This window comes from Paramormyrops kingsleyae, chromosome 17, assembly GCF_048594095.1.
Source record: "Paramormyrops kingsleyae isolate MSU_618 chromosome 17, PKINGS_0.4, whole genome shotgun sequence".
In the NCBI taxonomy this organism is placed as follows: Eukaryota; Metazoa; Chordata; class Actinopteri; order Osteoglossiformes; family Mormyridae; genus Paramormyrops; species Paramormyrops kingsleyae.
Window position 1 is genome coordinate 5,383,686 of NC_132813.1, and position 18,298 is coordinate 5,401,983.

The following is an 18,298-nucleotide window of genomic DNA, read 5'->3' on the forward strand; positions in this document are numbered from 1 at the left end:
GAGGTCCTCCGGGTGTGATGGTGGGAGTAACCTCACCATTACTCTGATGGCGTACAAAGAAGCTCGCTCTCTCATGTGGCATCTCCGTGGAGCCAGTTAACCCACATGTCTGCCCTAATGAGACAGGAAGGATGAATTGATTTAGTCCCAAATGCAGCGTGGCTCTGATGCATTGAGAACTGGAAGCTCTGGGAATCAGAGCCCACGTACCTCCTCTCCAAACCGGTGCGGACCTGCGTTAGGCAACACAAGTCGTAAGAGAGATTCATCAGAACTGCGAACACTTTATTGGCAGTATGCACAAACATACCTTGGCAAAAAAGCCTTCAATGAAAAATGTACACAAACACTAATACAACTGAAATTAGAGATGTTGATTGTGATGTTGACTGTGTTTCCTGTACGTTCCAGACATCTGTCTTCGAACTCTCCTGGAGTGCTTCACAAAAGCATTTTCGTCAACTATCTTAAGTTACATAGTTTGAACCATGCAGCTGAATGGGTCCAACTATGTAAGATGCTAATGGCAGTGATGAGCGCTGAATCGAGAGTCGGGCTGGTGAAAGAGCACACGAGTGATTTGCAGTTTGTGTCTGTGGTATAAATCAACCCATTAGAGCCAGTAGGGACCTGGAAGGAGTCCTGAGGACCGGTTGAGCGCCATCTTCTGAGGGGTCACCGACTTAGCATGTGAGTTTCACTGTGTCTCAGACAGGGGGCGCTGGCGGTCAAGCTAGTCTAGGGGGCCATGTGAGCTTCGACCGGCGCTGACCATGGATTCCCGAATGGGGGGTGAAAAGACTGTGACACCTGATATATCACTGCTGCCGTCCTTTTCTACCTTATCTGTCTTTCTCGGCTACCTGATTGACTGCAATTTTGCACAGCATCTCCTAAATACTGTAAATACTGTTGCACTGTACGTCAGTGTCCTTGTTCAACTGCCCTGTGTGCCTGTAATTGCCCCTTGGGGACAAATAAAGTGTTTTTGAATTTGAATCTTTCAGTTAAGGACTTTCTAACAGTGGTTAATTCTGACTCTCTGCCATTGTGTTTTTTTTTTTTTTTTAAATAAAAACCTTCCCCTTTAAAACGTGTTTTTTAACTGGATCAGCAGGAATTCACTTCATACAGCTTTTATGTCTTTCTCTCCGGATTACTGGCCACATGGTGGCAGACAAGACTTGTCACAACAAACCAAATACCAAATTTCTGTGGCTCCTCAAGGCTTGGGATGCATTGTTAGTGAAATACTGTGCATTTATAATCGAGCTGTTTTTTTTCCCATTCCAAGGTTTGGTGCAGTGATTTAATGTAGCTTTTAATATAATTCGTTCAGTTTCATTCAGATGAACCTGTCAAACAGCCCAAGTAAACTGAACGCTTCCTGCCTATAAATTCCAAATTGTTATAACGTTGACATGGGACCTTTCTAATGACGTATTTTTGTGATTTATAGGATTTTGTCATAGGCAGAAAAATGTTATCAAAGTGATCTGAAACTAACAGGGTAGGCCTACTTAAATATCAGTTGAATTGCACTTTTTTATTTTTTATTTTACATGCATATTTACGTTGGCTTGATACTGCAGGTTATACTGGTGATACAGGATATTGACTGGACTGTTTCCTAGTTTGAATCAGTGTGATTGTTATTCATCCTGCCATCTGTTCACGCACCCTCCCCTCACACGAACACACACGCACACACACACACACACACACACACACACACACGTGAGAGCCCACACACCCACCCATGGATGTGAGAGGGAAATTAATGCAGAACTAACATGTTTATATTTCAGCTTTTCCTCTTATTCCCTGAAAAAAGCCCCGGAAATGGTTTGATCGGAAGTTGTCTCTTAAAAGCCCATTCTGGCCTGGCATCTTCGCTTGGGCACAGGCACGGGCAGCTGACGTGACAGGTGGCATTTGGTGCGGTCACCATTTACCGCGTGACACTAGGAAGTAAGATACCCCATCTGTTTTACTCATCAAGATAATGGGAGGTAAATCATTCGATGCCGGCCGTGGGTTTGGTGTCAAAAATGATTGACGTAGTGACGGCAGGTATGCCGGGCATCTCTGGGGCAGGGTGGAGGCGTCTCGTTTTTAATGCACCTCTCGTCCTGGCTTGCCGAAGATTTATTGAGCAGATGGTGACTTCATCCCCAAAGCTTGAATGAGATCCTCCATCGCGATGCTGTGATTGCTGTGTCCATACTACCTGCTGTTGTTGTCTGAACCTGTTGCCTGAAGGTCTCAACCATTCTGAGGATGAGATGGGGGGTAACCTCACCCCTGGTACAGTTACTAAGATGCCCACAGTAAACCAGTGTTACTGTAAGTCTTTCACAAAGGCACCGCTTTCATCTAAGTTCGAACGCGTCCGATTAAGTTATTGTACAGTCTCAATGGTGTGTGACAGGCTCAGCCCTTAAGCGGCCTGAACTTTGATCAATGTCTTTCATATTACAAACAGACACACTGAGAGACCCCGGTGTGACTTTTACCACCGAGAAAATGATACTTACAATACTGACTGATGGATCAGTCCAAAGGGCAAATCGGATTAATAATAATTACTGACTAGTGCTTTTATATTGATGTTTTAACCTGAGTATTAGACCGATATCATTTAAAATTTGAAATAATGTAACCAAATTTTATGTTTTCTTATATAAGAGGACCTTTTATAATTTTAGAAATTTAAAAGTAAAGAATTCAATAAAATTTTTGTTAATTATATAAAGACTACTAAAATAAAAGATCACTGGAATAATTTATATGTGATTTCAGCAAATAAAATATCCAAAATTTTACAAATGAAATCTAGCCATAATAAATAGCTCGTATATAAACTAACTAGTACTCCAATACAGTAATGTTTTCAAATGGGTAAAAATGACCTTTTTGTGTTATTTATTGCAGGACGTCTTTATTTTAATATGCAGGTCATGCTTTAAGTGTCACTTAAATGACAATCAGATGGTGTCTGTATGCAAGTTTACCCCCAAAATCTGGCAAGAATATCTCCATGAATAAAAAAAATCATTTTTCATGGTCTTCATGGGGTTGCTGTACATTTCCCCTTTCGGGGAAACAGCAGCTGCCACTGGTGTGATTTATTGAATAAGGATTTTGTTTCTTAATTTTGGGTTCAGTTTAATGATGCTGACCTAAGCCAGGCCCAGCAATGCTGCTTTTATTACTGAACTGGGTGGAAAATTTCAGCTTTATATATGGTTACTGTTTGTGATTCTGTGACATGCACCCAGTGTTGAAATCCTCCTCCCTGCTCCAAGTAACTGGGAAGGATTATTCACTCAAGATAATTTTGCAAAAGGATTATGATTGGGGCAATTTTTGGCTTTCTAAAGGAGACGGCATTGTCACATGAGAATGTTGCCGGGATGCAGTCAACCCCCCATACTGAAATGTGTATGAAAGAGTGGGAGGCTTTTAGGCATGTGAAATGACAAAAGAAAGAATGAATCCCCATAAATATAGCCATCATATCAATAATGCCTCGACAAGATTTATACAAAAAAAATGAGAACAGCAGTAAGTGAATGGTAATACCTTAATGGACGTTTGCTTGAGGCAGTCATGAGAAGATCAGTCAGATCTAACTGCTTGGCACCAAACTGCTTCGGGACCTAATGTAAAAAAAAAAGGATTAGTATGTACAAAAAGACCTATCCATGCATAGATGGCAGCATCTGTGAGCAATGAGTGTGTGTGTGTGTGTGTGTGTGTGTGTGTGTGTGTCCATTTCCCATATCTCTGGCTGGGTGATTCATCTAAGGAGTGCTTGAAATGCCCTTGAATTTACAAGTCATGCTCTGCTATGTTTAACCAGAACTGTTCTACAGTGCTGTCTGTCGTTCTCTAACTTGTGTTATGATGATGCTGTATCTGATTTTCTTCCCCCAATGGAATATGGTCCAGGAAAGACATCCGGAAGTCAAGGATTGTGGTGACATTGATATAGTGGTTCCATTGTTCAGCAGAGGACATGATCATGTTGACCAGGATAAGCCTAAATCTTAAGCACCAACAAAGATTATATTAACTGCCTTAACAGCGCTTAGGGGTAGAGAATGGAACATGTTTATCAGTCCGATAGCCTGTTAATCATCTAAAGGACTCCTCTTCAGTGTTGGTGTGTCATATCAGGCCAGGTTGTTAGAGAAGAGCTGGTGCAGTCGGGCCCAGATTGTGGTCCTGCGAGGCCCCTGGGCACCTACATTTTGGGCCCTCCCCCCATACAGGTACAGCGAACATAGCACATGGTTACTCGAGCTTGAGAACCCTGGCCTACCTAGAACCTTGGGCTTGAGATGTGTCATGGGCAGAGCTGCATTGATGCAGAATCCTCTTCTCCTCATAATGGGTTTCAGACCCTCAGGCCTGCTTGCTCTCGCACATCAGCGGCCCGGTGCTGCCTTGCCAGATGGCCTCCGCTGACAGTAGCAATAAAAACATAGGGGGCACGATGTAAGAGTTCCGGAAGGTTCCGGGCCTTGGGAGACTGGGTCATATAACTACAGTTAAACAGGGTAAAGACCTCATGCAGAGTGCAACAACAGACCCCCTCCCCAACCACACCCCCATCAGCTGAGCAAGGATAACTTCTGAATGCCACAAAATGTCTTTGCTAGGTGGGCTAGTAAGCATCATGAAGGATTTTTCCCTCCACAATTTATGCCTGATGTGAGGAACTAGGGTGGAGGTGACAGTGAGGTGCGTCCATCTTGCCGCCAGTGCTAAAGCCATGCGAGGCTGCTGGTCATAATGAGGCTTTCCTGGTTGGAGCAGGAGGGGCTATGGAGAAGCACACTGGGCGTTCCCGTTGTGACTCTGAGTCACCTCTGTGAGTCTGAGTCACAGCTCCATCCTCCAAGTGGTTACTGAAAGACGCCACACCCGGCATCCTTGGATTCTCCCATCATAGGGCACGACAACATCAGTACCCAGGAAATACAATTATAAGTGATATTGCTAATAATTAACGCATGGCCTTTTTTAGCAGGTGTGAGTTATTCGTCACTTCTGTTCTCCTTCAAATCAAATTTCCGTTCATGAGAAGTTTCTTATAACTGGCCTTTTTAAGGTGCAGCATAACTGACCTTTTCTTGGATATAAACATTATAATTTCATATCCTAAGGTTTATGGCAGGGCTTGGGAATGATGGAACGACCCAGGTAGCAGCTCCAGCAAACAAAGGGCTTTATTAAACTGCAAAAACACACCAAAGGGCCACAACAGGTCAAAACAAAGCAGGTAAATGGTAAAACTAAGATAGGGAGCATCTCGGGAACAACCATCACAGATCAGCAGCAAACACAGGGCAGTAACATCTGCAACATAAAATGACCAGCCAACTAAAACACACGCAAGCACTTACATACAAAGGAGATGAGGCTAGACAGGAAACAGGTGTGGGCTATAACCAATTAAGCAAACATCGGGAACTTTTACAAGGGACAGGTGAGGGTAATGATAATCAACCAATACAGTAGGGCCTAGGAGCTACACAGGAAATACAAAGAATGAGTACAGCACTAGAACAAGCAGGGGTAACTAAGAACAAAGATATAAATCATACCTATAATAAAATTCAAGGACATAACAACAAGGGGGGGGGGGGACTCAAAATGTCCCACAGTTGCTTACGATAGTCGGGGAATATAGATTTCAGCCACATGCTTTTAGCCCCTTCAGCCACTTGGTGGCTCAAGGAGCGGGGGAACACACTAGGAACAGTACAGAAAGCCGACACAGGGAAAAGGCTAAGATAGCCAGCGACACCTGCTGGCCAAATGGGGAGACAATAGACAGGAACAGGACAAGGTGGGGACTGATTCTGACACTGAGTCTCTCTGTATAGCTGTGTTCCTATATGCAAAAAGTATTATACTTGGATTTTAGCTATTTTAGCCTTTATCACTTCTATTGAGATTACTTGTGGGTTATCTTCAGGTGTGTGTATTGTCATTCTGGCTCCATTTAATAAAAAAAAAAAGTCTATATTGTTTAATTTTGGTTTAATCCTGGTTCTGCTGACATAAGGTTACGCTGAGCTACAGGTTGCTTACCGGCTCAAAATTTCTAAGATCGCAGTACACAAGAACAATGTGAAGCAGGAGACATTGGGAATGACCAAAAAAACAGCCAGGCAGAGGGCAGAAAAGACTATCTAATGCCAGAGATGACCGTCGACTTGTCCAACAATGCCTCATGAATCTGAGGTTGACAACAAGTGACCTGCAAAAAGAATGGGAAGCATTTAGTGGGGTCAAGTGCATTACTAAGACAAGGTCGTAACAGGCTCCTAGAAGCAGGACTGAAGGAAAAAGCCCTTCATCAGTGAGTAACAGGGAAGAGTCAGGTTGGAGTTTACAAAAAAATGTATGTTTTATACAGAAACATACCCATTTTTGTAACTTCGATCCAGGGAAGAGACAGACCCCGAAATGCAGGAGAAGGGTTTATTGAGACTGACAAAGCCAAAAGCAACCAAAGCCAAAGGGGACATCCAGAAGGGTGGTCGGGTCAGTCACGGGAGGTCTGAAAGCGGAGAGATCAGTCCTACAGAGAGACGGGACGAGAAGACGAAGGGATGGAACGGACGAGGCAGGCAGGACGGGAAGGGAGGGCAGGGGGCAGTCAGGGAAGACTCGAGACAAAGAAATGCTTAGTAGAGGTCATTAACATGGCAACAATACTTCGCAATTGCAGCTTGGCTGTTCTTGATTTAATTATTGTGGTGGAAAATGAGGTGATTGCTAGCCACTGTGCTGCACCGCCCCTGTGGGCATGACACCCGTAAATTGAGAAATGAGTGACACTAAAAATGTTGCTGTGGTCTCTTAATTTTTTCCAGAGCTGTATGCTGTGACCACGTCAAAGTTATTTTTCATTAAATCGAACTTAGCTGTGAGATGGTGAAAAGTGAACTTAACACACTTTCCCTCTTTAGTGTCAGACATCCCCTGTGCTTTTCTCGACACTTGTCTCGGTGTCGAGCAAAATTGGTGCGATCATTTATTTTCATTTTGCAGGTCTTAATCCACATCTTTGTGGATGTGTACAGGCTTGTCGCAATCAACATTTTCTATGTGTGTGTGTTTTTTTTTTTTTATGTCGATGCTTTCATCATCATCCCTGCCTCGACCCCAGATGGGAAAAGCAACCATGCTGGACCAGTGACAAACAATGCTTTAGGAGGTGCAATGGGAAGGGAACAAGAGACAAGCCGGAAGTTATGCCGGTAGTTGGTGATACCTCCCCTACGGATATGCCTGATCCAAATGCATCGAGGTAACCTGCTGGGTAGATGGCAAACACGGGGAGTTGTGGGTGGGGGGGGGGGTAGATGATAGAGTATAAGGAGATACCAACCAGCCTGGAAGGGATGCAGGTGCAGGAAACTATCTAGCTTTGATTTCGACGTAAGAAACCAGAGCTAAAGACGAGGACCTGCATGTAGGTGCATGTCATCCAGGTGTGCTGCTTTCAGCAACTTAGCTAAAGCACAGAGATATAACTCCATATAAACTGTGTGTACAATAACAGACCCACAGAGTACAGACCTACCTATGTTTAAGATCTATGGCATATCGCTAGACCGTTTCAGTCTACAGGCAGTTGCTGTGGCTTCATGGGGAATTTTCTATGATGGAATTACCTGGTAATTTTCCAGACGTAAGAGACTTAAAGAGCTTATCCTCATCGGTCTTTAATGAAGCCTGCGAGTGTATATATTTTTTGGTGCATTCTTACATTTTCGGAGAGAGTGGTAGTCGCCTGTTGGTACAGAGGCCTATTTGGAAAACGACGGTTGTCCCTGATTCTGCAGCTTTTATCATTAAAATGTTTTTGAACTTACTTGGAGCCTTCAAATGTCTGAAAGAAGTCACAAATGCCAGAAATGATTACTATTTACTTTTAGGCTAATGTACGAATGTTGTGGCACTATTTATAACTTCAGAATACCACCCGTGCACTATATTAACGTAAGATAAGTTAAACATTGGAAAGACATTTAATCCTACCCATCTCTGACAAAGTGTTATTACACAAAAATAGAAACTCTAGATACAGAATATGACCATATACCATTTTGCGTTTGGCTACATGCATATTTGATCAGGAATCTGTAGAAATAAAGATTCAGTCGAGTTATCCCAGGTTACGTCTCTGCTAAAGAGTAGTTTTTAAACGAATTGTTTAGACAATAGCATGGCCATATTGTATGATGGGGTTCATTTTAATCTTTTCGATGTCATTTTTGTGTTGAAAATCACTCAATGAAGGTACAAAAGCCCAAGGGCGGAACTGAATGCTGTACTATATCAAAGTGTTACGTTTAGAGGTTCAGAAAGTGTGGCCACAGGGTGGCTAATTGCCTGGCTGCACACCAAGAGCCCTTGAAGTACGCACGTGTACGTGCGGTATATTGTGCTTGCGCTCATTTTTATTACAGTTACATAAATGCCATGGAGCTGACTTGCACAAATGCGGGGTTCCTATGACAACCGAGCCCAATGGGCAGCATCATTGAGGGGGGGTGGTTGTTATTCATTCAGGACGAGTCAAAAATGCACCACTTCTTGGTGTTGTATTGGTTGACTTTGCACATAATCGATATTAATCATTTTTGTAATATTCTATGAAGGTTCTTTAAAGCAGTTTCTTTTACCTTTAAATCCTCCCTTCTTCCACATAGTTACCTATTGAGCTTGGCAGATTGATAACCCTCCTGAGAATACGAGAAAGCTCTTGGAAATAACCGAGAGGTGTGAAAGGTGAAATATACGATTAAAGACACGTAACAAATTATGAGCACTCAATTTTACCCGGCTGCCGTCACCGAGGAACAGCGGGCTGTTTGATTTCATTGCAAAACCATTACATCGGACACTGTGATAAGGATTCAGTCAATAATGCTTTATTGTGTTCGGCACGTGCCATTATTGTCCTATTTTTCTAAATCTCTAAATAAACGTGAATAAACAGCGGTTGTTGTGCATTTGCCGTTTCAGCCACTAGCAACTTATTACCCGTTTCTTCTTTTTGTCATTTAAGACCCTGAATATTCTCTCCAGATGACTCCCAGTCTGTCTCCCGCATGCTATACATACATCAGAACAATGGATGCTTTTAATTTTAGCCACCTTAGAAGTGAATTATTTGGACAAATTGCCCAGAAGACGTGTGCTTCTATCAGAGGAGGGTGGGGAAAAAAAGGCATTTTGGAATATTCTTAGGATTAGTCAAACCTTTTGATGTGTGACTGTGACTAAATGGATCATAGAGAGTATCACACTGGTAAAACAACCAAAAGTCAGTCTGCAAATAGGAAATTCAGCTTATATTACAGGTGCCCACAAGGGCATAACTTTGGCTGGAACATCGGGGGGGTTGAGGTCTCCACCCATTACGGGGGAAACATGATTATTGGGGGGGTTGTATTAGCTGGTTTTGATTTATTGGGGGGGGCTACAACCCCCCTTCCCCCCCATAATTTACACCCATGGGTGCCCATGACTGGGGTCAGGTCATGGTCATGCCTCATTCTACAAGACGGTGGGCAATCAGAGGATGGTGAATACTTGTACGGTGTAAATCGACCTGTGAAATACCCAAACGATAACGCTGTCAACAGAACATAGTTTGAATTGGTAGCAGTGCTTTAATAGCTGTAAGTGTCTCAGATCTGCAAAAGGAGTCCTGAACGCTATGAGATGGTAAATTCTTGATTTGGCCCTTTATGTTTTCCATCTGGTTTATCTATGGTCGCCCCAGCCGTTCATACTGCCAGACGTATCGCGGTGGGTTGTTTCCCAGAAATCTCATGGCAGCAAAAGGTTAAGGTTTGCCCCCTGGAAGCAGAGGAGGACACTGATTCTACAATACTGATTTTGCCTGTTTTTTTTTTTTTGTCGTCCTACTCCTTCTTCATGATGACATCGTGGTTTCTTGATTTTTTTTAAATAGCCCAGTGTTTTTTTCTTAATGGTTTAATGAGTGTAAGGGGTGCTCCAGAACTGGGTTTCCGTCATCCCCTTTGCATCAGCTTCAGTTTGTTGTGTATGTAGTACTGCTGAGGCTTAAAATAGGCCATCGCTGGTGGAGTGGGGGGGGGGGGATGTGGGGGGCATGCAGGAAAGCACGCGTCCTTGACTTCCAGTTCGCCTCTGGCCTCTGTTTTCCTTAACACTGTGCTCGTACATGGTATGGGATCACATACTAACAACACGCATGGCAGGCCCTCTTAACATGTACCCGTGTCATTGCCAGGAATTGATGTTCATGCCTCGGATTATGGGATGGCTGACAATCCCCATGGCAGTGTACTGTAATCTTAGGAAAGTAGAGTCATCACCAAAGGAAGGAACCGATTCATCAGAATATATATTTTTATTTGTTTATAGCAACGGCGATATTTTTAAGAGCTCTCTTTTCGGCATGGGGACTGCACTTTAAAGGGGGTATATGGTTAAAAAATGCAGTAGAGGTCATTATGGATAAATGCTCCAAGCAGGGTGGTGATTGTCGTGGTGAGGAGTGAGAGTCTCTTTGGAGTCACAGACTCCCAGGGATTTGTGTGACCTGCCAGCTGAGAGCCACGGAGTCAAATCAGGGGTTAACAGCAAGCCGCACACTCACACCGGCGCGCACACAGTCACACGAGGCTCCCCCGCAGCCTGGCGTGTAAGGGGGGGGAAGGAGGGGAGGAACACAGTTGAGCGTGTGTGTATGTGTGTGTGTGTGTGTGTGTGTGAGGGAGGGGTGGAGGGAGGAAGCGAGAGCAGCCTGAGCATGCGATTGTAGCGCCAAAGCGAGACGGGTCTTACAGGGAGCAGAGCCGTTCGATGGCTGTGCTCGACGGCGTGAGGAGCAGAGGATAGAAAGGGGGGAAGGAAGGAGAGCAGAGGCACTTGGGCCGTTTCCACTTTGCGCAACGATTCTGAACTGCCTCACTGCCTCAGCAACGTCAGGGCAAAGAGATCCGATAATCCCCCGCTGACCTGCAGTCCCCTCTAGGGCTTATTCAATTCAGACAACTAAGGTAACTTCTGCTTTTTATTTTTATTTTGTTTCGTGCTTCCATGTGGTGGAGTGTGGGAGTTTGTGGTCCATCTATTGTGCTTGTGTGACTGTGTGTGGATGGGGCTGTGAGCTTGTGATTTGTCCAGTGTTTGAGAATCCCCCAGAATTCGATTGTGAGCAGAAGAGGTGGTAATGTAGGTGTGTAGAATGGGTTTTTGGATTCTGAAGACGCATAATTCGCAGATCCTTAGTTGGCTAGGCGGACTTAGGTTCTATGTGGCGGATTTGCCAACGGCCTGACGCTCGCTGAAGTTTCGCGGCATGATGGAAGTCGCGTACCGTGACACCCCATCGCCGGCCTGGAATGTCTCCAGGAAAGTTGGTGGCAGGTTGGGAAGGACACAAAACTCGCGCCCAGTATCGTCCTTACTTCAGCATCCATGGTCCAGGCAATGATCATCTGGGGGTGGGGGGGGGCTATATTTTCATGTGAGTTGGTGGAAATTCACCAAGTTTTACCTTTGTCAGGCCGACATGCAAGTGCCGCTTGTTTTAACCCAGACCGGAGTTCGCGCGCCATTGGCTCCCGCTCCGAGTTTTTTCCAAACTTTCCAAATGGTTCTGTTTACACGTCTTCAGGTCCGTGTTTTTTCTCACACAGCCCCCCAATCCCAAGTGGCCGAAGCAGAACAGGTGGCTCGTTTAGTTTTTCAGGTCGCGGGCACGTGTTGGGTTGGCAGTGGGTAGGACCTTGTTCCCGTAACTGTGGCCTCGGTTTCAAGGGAAGGCCAGGATAAATCAAGGTTCCTCTCCGATACACAGGTCACCCCCCCCCACCCCAAAGTATTGTTGGGCTTCTCCATTTATAGCTCTGTTCATCCACTTATAAAGTTCCCTCATTGTTTACTGCAAAGCTTTTCATTGCAAATTAACTTTTAAATAAATAATGATAATCCAAAAAAAACTGAAAACACTCTGTACCGTACAAAACGAGTCACTGCTGTAAGCGCACTGCTCACAAGTCAGCGACTGACAGCTCCGCTCGCTTTGAGATGGTTAGCTCTCACCATTTTCTCTATTGAATAATGGATCTCAAGGCACGTGATGCCTTGGCTCTTCATGGAATCTAAGCTTACAGTCAATGCGTTATTTGCTTTAGAAAATGAGACAGAAAAAGGAAACATTTTCCCACCTATTTTTAATTTTACGTACTAAAATGAGCTGACTTTGCGGCCCAAGATTCTGAAGTGTATCCGGTGAGCCGTGCATTTTAGAAATTCATTCATTTCAGTCCTGCTTCTGTAACAGAGAAAATTTGCGTAGAAAAGTCATTCAGGAATCTTAGAAATTATGGAGGCAGCACCACGGAGCACTTTCAGGCTGAGCAAAGCTTTCATCACATTTTCAGAAAGTGTCTTCTCATTAGGGACATGCAGTTAAAGGAATGTTTGGCTTCAGCTTCTCTGAAAGGCACCGTACACACCTGTACTTCTGTTTGGGGAAACCTGCTTCAGCAGTCTGGTCCCTTATGTCTCATGCAGTGACCTTGCACACGGGGTAAATGCTCTGCCTGGTTTGATGCCATTTTGACCTCTTCTGGGCTTTGAACCTGCAGCCTTCAGGGTTTTAACCCCAGAAGCGGATCATTTGCCCGCGAGCCGCCAGTAACGAGGCCCTTCTTCATCCAGGTTAATTGTTAAAAGATATGCAAAGCTTTGCAAATACAATTAGCTCATTCAGCCACCACCCCCCCCATTTTTAGGGTTCAGCAACATTACATTCCCTGGAAACTGCTACACCGTCCTATAGAGGAAAAACATGACGTAGTTCAGTTTATTAAATTACTGTGGTTTGTCCCCAAGTGATAATGTCATATAGACACTCAACATTGTTTTTATGGCTTTTTATGAACAAGGACAGATGGTTGAGTGCCTGTTTTCTGAAAGGGAACAACGTTTTTTTGTTTATTAGATTATCAGATTTATAAGGTCAGTGTATCACAGTGCCCCTGCCCCCCTCCCGCCCACCCCCCAGGTAAAATTTATTACTTAGCATGTGTTTATTACAGTGGTTTTCCCAAGAGTACAGTTGGCCCAGGGCAGATAGTGCATGGCTGTTATTCCCAGTCTCTCACCCCCTGTCCCCCCCACCCATCAGCTCCTGTCTGGAGATGCTCTGTCACAGGCCGGCTACAGCCCCCTCTCCCGCGCCACCCCGGGCCGGTGTGAAATCTGTTGAATGTAGCCCCAAACAAAATGAGTGTTGCACAAGAATATTTTTTTCTGTTATTTAGCAGTCATTTAATCTGAAATACTGTTGAGAAAGCAGGTGCAGACAATCTTTGGAACAGTTTAGCAATTGCAGCTTGGGCCTTGCTCAAGGGCCCAGTGGCGAAATCCCTCTGTCAAGCCTAGGATTTGAACCAGTGACTTTCCAATCATGGTTATAGTCTCCTAATCAGCAGAGCCACACAGGCCCCGAGTAAGATCCTAACCCTTCTCAGCTTCTCCCCATTTTCTCCTCATGGTTTGCGTAATACTTGATAATGAAGCTAATAGCTCTGATCCATCTTTGGCATAGAGATTAACCAGTGTCCCGTCCAGACCCTCGGCTCTCCTGCATCCTGGTAGGCGTGACGCACGTGAAAATTGCTGATGAATTATCTCACTTTATTCAGGGCTCCTTAAGCCTGGTGAGGTCACGATGCGCGACGTGCAACTTTGTAAGCACATTTGTTTTCAATAATTGGGGCGCCTTTCTTTTGATCATCTTTCCTGGATTTCTTTACTCTTTTGCTAGATGGTCAATTTGTTTAGCTAGACATTCAACCAGAAGGTTGTAGGTTCAAATCTCAGCAGAGTCCTTATTGTTGGTACCTTAAATAAGGTACTTAACTGGAATTGTCTAAATTATACAACTGTACTATATAGTGCGGAGATCTGACCCATATGACAAAAAATACCCCAAGGACTGCTTTTCACCATGAAAAAAAAGCCTTTAAGTACCGAAATTACACAGAGAAGTTGTTAAGTATTGAATTATTCATCAGTTAAATAAAAATAACAATATGTAGACAATGTTTTTAGGAAGGACTTAGACTGCTCCCACATGCCACAGTGTTGCTGCTAACAAGCTGTAACACAAATGTTACATTCCATAGCTGACTGCTATTTGTAGCTTCAAATCCCAATGGGGTCCCTGTCGTTGTACAGTATTTAGCCTAAATTATGTCTAAAATGCACAGCTGTATAAATTATCGTGCAAACGTACACTCTAAGCTGCTTTCTACAAAAGTGTGCATATAGTAATGATGATAGCAGATGAGACAGGGCTTCCCCTGCCTTCAGGGATAGGTTCTGTGCTCACTGTGATCCGGTAATAGGTATAGAAGGGGGATGGAGGATGATGATTATGATGAAGATGATTATCAGTATTATTGGAGCTTTATTTTTTCTTGGCACTGAAGTATTTGTGTTGTACCAATCAGGCACGTAGCCAGTAAGAAAGATTACGAGTTATGGTCGGCGAAATATGCTGAACGGGACGCCCCCACCCCCGAAAATTATTTCTGGCTAAACACCCACTGCAAAGGTCAGCCAAGGCTGCGGTTAGGGTGAAGAGATGGTCCCAGATGACTCCCAGAATCCCGTCTGCTTCTGTCTCTGCTATCACGACAAGCTTTCGCATGCTTTTGCTCTCCCAGCGTAACGTTGGGTCTCCAGCCAGCAAGCGGCCTCATGATTGTATTTTTGAAGAGGACGGTTTTTCTTTTAGTTTTTTTTTTTTTTTTTGAGAGGGGGGGGGGGTGCAGGGTGGAGAGCAGGCAGTGTAGGAGGGTACATCAATATATCGCCATGACGTCCTCATCAATCAGAACCTCTCCAAGCCATTCTGAAGAAATGAAAATCCATTCTCCAGATGAGAAGAGCAAACGCTTAGCCCCGGATCACAGAACAGCACGCAAAAGGCTTTTATTTGTCGCTCTGTGATTGGTTACATGGTGATTCAGAATATCTTCCAGGACCCAAAGTCCCATGTGGCTCTGTTTTTTATTTATTTAAATCTGAATGTATCATCGTGATTACAGTTGAAGCATGGGAACTTCAGAGTGCTGCTTTAATCCACGGGCACCCCTCCCCCCCCCCCCCCCCCCCCCCCCCGGCTGCCTCTCCTAGATGCCACTCCCGTCCAGATGCTCCCGCGTGAATCGCCTGGCTCCGGGCCAACGTGTTGTCATAGGTGCAACAAACATTTTATTTATTTATTTTTTAAGGAATGTATGTGGAATCTGATATCATCTCCACATCCTCTCTGTTGCTTTCTTCCAAACGCATAGAGGCGTTCAGCCAAAAATATGCTTTTATTTATAGGGAAGTAGAGCTTTACAATGCAGAGCAATGCTTGAGATGAAAATACACAAGACCTCGCTCACCTTTTATCACTCTACGCCAAGAGCCGATTTGAGGAGCTCATTAAAATTCCAGCCCGGGCTTCGTGAAGGTTCTGATCCTGGTACCTGAGGTGGTGCAGCCTGTCTGGTGTGCCACTGGCACTTGTTTTGTTATGCATTTTGTTAATTTTGGGTTTACTGACCCCTTACTTCCATGTTTCATTCCTTTACCAGTTTGCAAGAACAACCTCTGTAGAGACTTTCATCTGGAAAGAACTGGTCATGTACTGTAGAAGCTCTCAGTAGTCAGATTTCTCTGTAGATATCCATGTTGTTCATTTACCACTAACCCCTGGTTTGTACCATCCTTGATATATTTTATTCAGTCCGCATTGTTCTTTCAGTTACTGGATGGTCTTTGTACCTTCCTGCTGAAGTTACCATAAAATGAAACAGTACAAACATTAGTGTCATATTGAATTTTCCGAAAGGCCACAGGTATTTTCTGCACCTTACAGTGATTCACATAATTCTTAAAGGCTTGAGTAATGCTCGGGTTCAGGAGCTGGTCATGTTGCCGTGGTGAGCGAACACCAACCCGGCACCTACGGGGTGACCTAGCTGGTGAAATCCAGCTCGCCCTTGTGAGACTAAATATCTCATTAGTGTTACTTAGAGGGCCAGCTGGTTGAGTAAGGAAGCGTATTGTTGTAGGGATAGGCAAAGCTGTGATATTGTCAGGTTGTGCTGGTCTTCTGATAGCTGGGTTAGAATGGCGACCTGGCCATTGTGTCCCTGCTTGTGCTGTTTGTGTTAAATAAAGCCTTTTGTTTGTTTAATCCCTCCTGCCCTACCCAGTAGCGATCCTCTGCCCCCTTCCAAATCAAAAATTAACCCTGCTTTATTACTCGCAACAGTCTGGGTTTGTTTATTTGATCCTGTCCTAATCTCCTAAACCCACATACTAATGCTTCCGATAAAGCAGCAGATTATCATTTGCAAAGTGGCTTTGAGACTGTGGAATCTGAAAGGTATTTTCCACTCTTGTATAAATAATGAAACACATTCTTGTGTTTAGAGGCAGTACGCACGCCCACTTGTAATAAGACCACCAGGACACAACAGAGGGGATTTAAGAGGCGTCCGTTTAAATGAGTGTGGGCATCTCCAACCAGGATGATTTTGCCTACTGTTAGTACAGCTGACATGATTGTGGCAGCCTGTTTGTGGCTTGTTCATCAATCTGTGATCTGTGGAGGGGTTTAATGAAGAAGGCATAGCTTCAAGTCCTAACCACCCCCCCCCCCCCCCACCAAACTCGAAAGCCCTCTCTAAATAACTCCACCACAGCTCCATCCATCTCCTCTTCCATGTTGAGAAGCACCCCTCAGGGCTCTGGATGAACCTCTCAATGGAAGCAGCGGGAAAATCTCGAGCTTGCAGGAAGTGAAATGTCACAGGCTTTAGATAATGTGCCTGTTATGTGGTAGATGTTGCTTTAATGGGTTCTGCCCGATGAGGGGTTGTGTTGAAACGGCAGTCAGTGCTGTTTAGGGGTTTTTTTATGCCCTTCAAAACCTTTTTTCATGGTCAGATAAAGTAAAGGAAAAAGGAAAGAATGTTGTTGAATCTGCGTTGACATTTAACAAGTCCTGAAATGCAAAAACTAGGCCATGCTATTTTTCCGAATAATCTTTCAGATTAATTGACAATCGACTGCTTTGTCCCGTAAACAAGGTGCAGCATTCGCCTTAATTTTAGCCTCCTATTCCTTCCTCTGACTAGAAAAACACCACCTGTTTGGTTCTCGCATCTACCAGTGGCCTCCGCATTGAAAAACCAAACAGTTGCACATTCACGTGACTGGAAGCTCTCGAGGGGGGCATCTGCTGAAATAGAGCAGGTACCAGGAGACGCGGGGTGCCTTGGAGAACGGCAACCCCAGCGAGCGTGAGGCGATGGTGATTGGGTTACCAGGGAAGTGATGTACAGTACCGGCTTATTATATCAGCCACTGGTGACAGCACGATGTATCTGAGCTTGGAAAATCGATTGCAGCTGAATATCAGCACATTTTCTTCAGTGAGTCTGGCTGGTCAGCATCCGCCGCAGTGGTTCTGTGATGGGGGAGTCACACATCCAGGTTCTAGGTGCATATTACAGCTATAAAATCTACATCATCCTCAGCTGGGAACGCCATAAAGAGCAGAATACCCCCTGAATTTCCATGGCATATGTTTAATGCAGAATGTATTAGCTATATAATTGTGTTTTTGGTTTTGAAATGAATTTAATAATGGCTTTTCTTGTCACTTTTGTTGTAATGAACTTTTGACCTTATGCTTACAGTGGTTATCAATATTTGGCACTGCTGCCTCACACCTCTGGGATTGGGGGTTCGAATCCCACTGGCTGCCTTATGTATTTAGTTTGCACATTCTCCCTGTGCTGTGTGGGTTTATTCTGGGCGCTGCAGTTTTCTCCCAAAGTCAGGTTCTCTAAAATTGCCTGCAGTTTCTAATTGCATTTGTAAGTTTGTGCATGTGCCCCGCACTGGACTGGCACTGCATGTAGACTGCACCCCAGCTTTCTGAAACCCAGAATAAACTTGATCCCCCCCCCCAGTCAACCTGTCCTTAATAAGAAGATGGGAGATGAATGGATGACAGAAGCCATTTCATAGCCAAGTTCCAGCAAGAAATGGTTATGCGCTGAATTACCTTTCGGTTGAAATTAAAAACATGTGGAAGGTTTTTTTAAGGAACATCTCCTCTCACACGTCATGATGCCGGCAGTAATGAGCTGTGGCTGAACGCGCTTAGTGCTGAGCAGATTTCTGCACA

General features: G+C 44.4%; 1 protein-coding gene across 10 annotated transcripts in view; it reads left to right on the forward strand.

The window, feature by feature from the left end:
• Nucleotides 1–18,298, forward strand: part of LOC111849614 (protein Aster-B) — a 122,185-nt gene that overhangs the window by 8,634 nt on the left and 95,253 nt on the right. For 9 of the 10 annotated variants that reach the window (XM_072701069.1, XM_072701074.1, XM_072701073.1 and 6 more), the window contains exon 1: nt 10,845–11,084. The exons of the other annotated variant lie outside the window; for it this stretch is intronic. The gene's annotated coding sequence lies outside the window, so the exon portion shown is untranslated. Of the gene's footprint in view, nt 1–10,844; nt 11,085–18,298 lie in introns of those variants that run through there. 10 annotated transcript variants of the gene reach the window in all.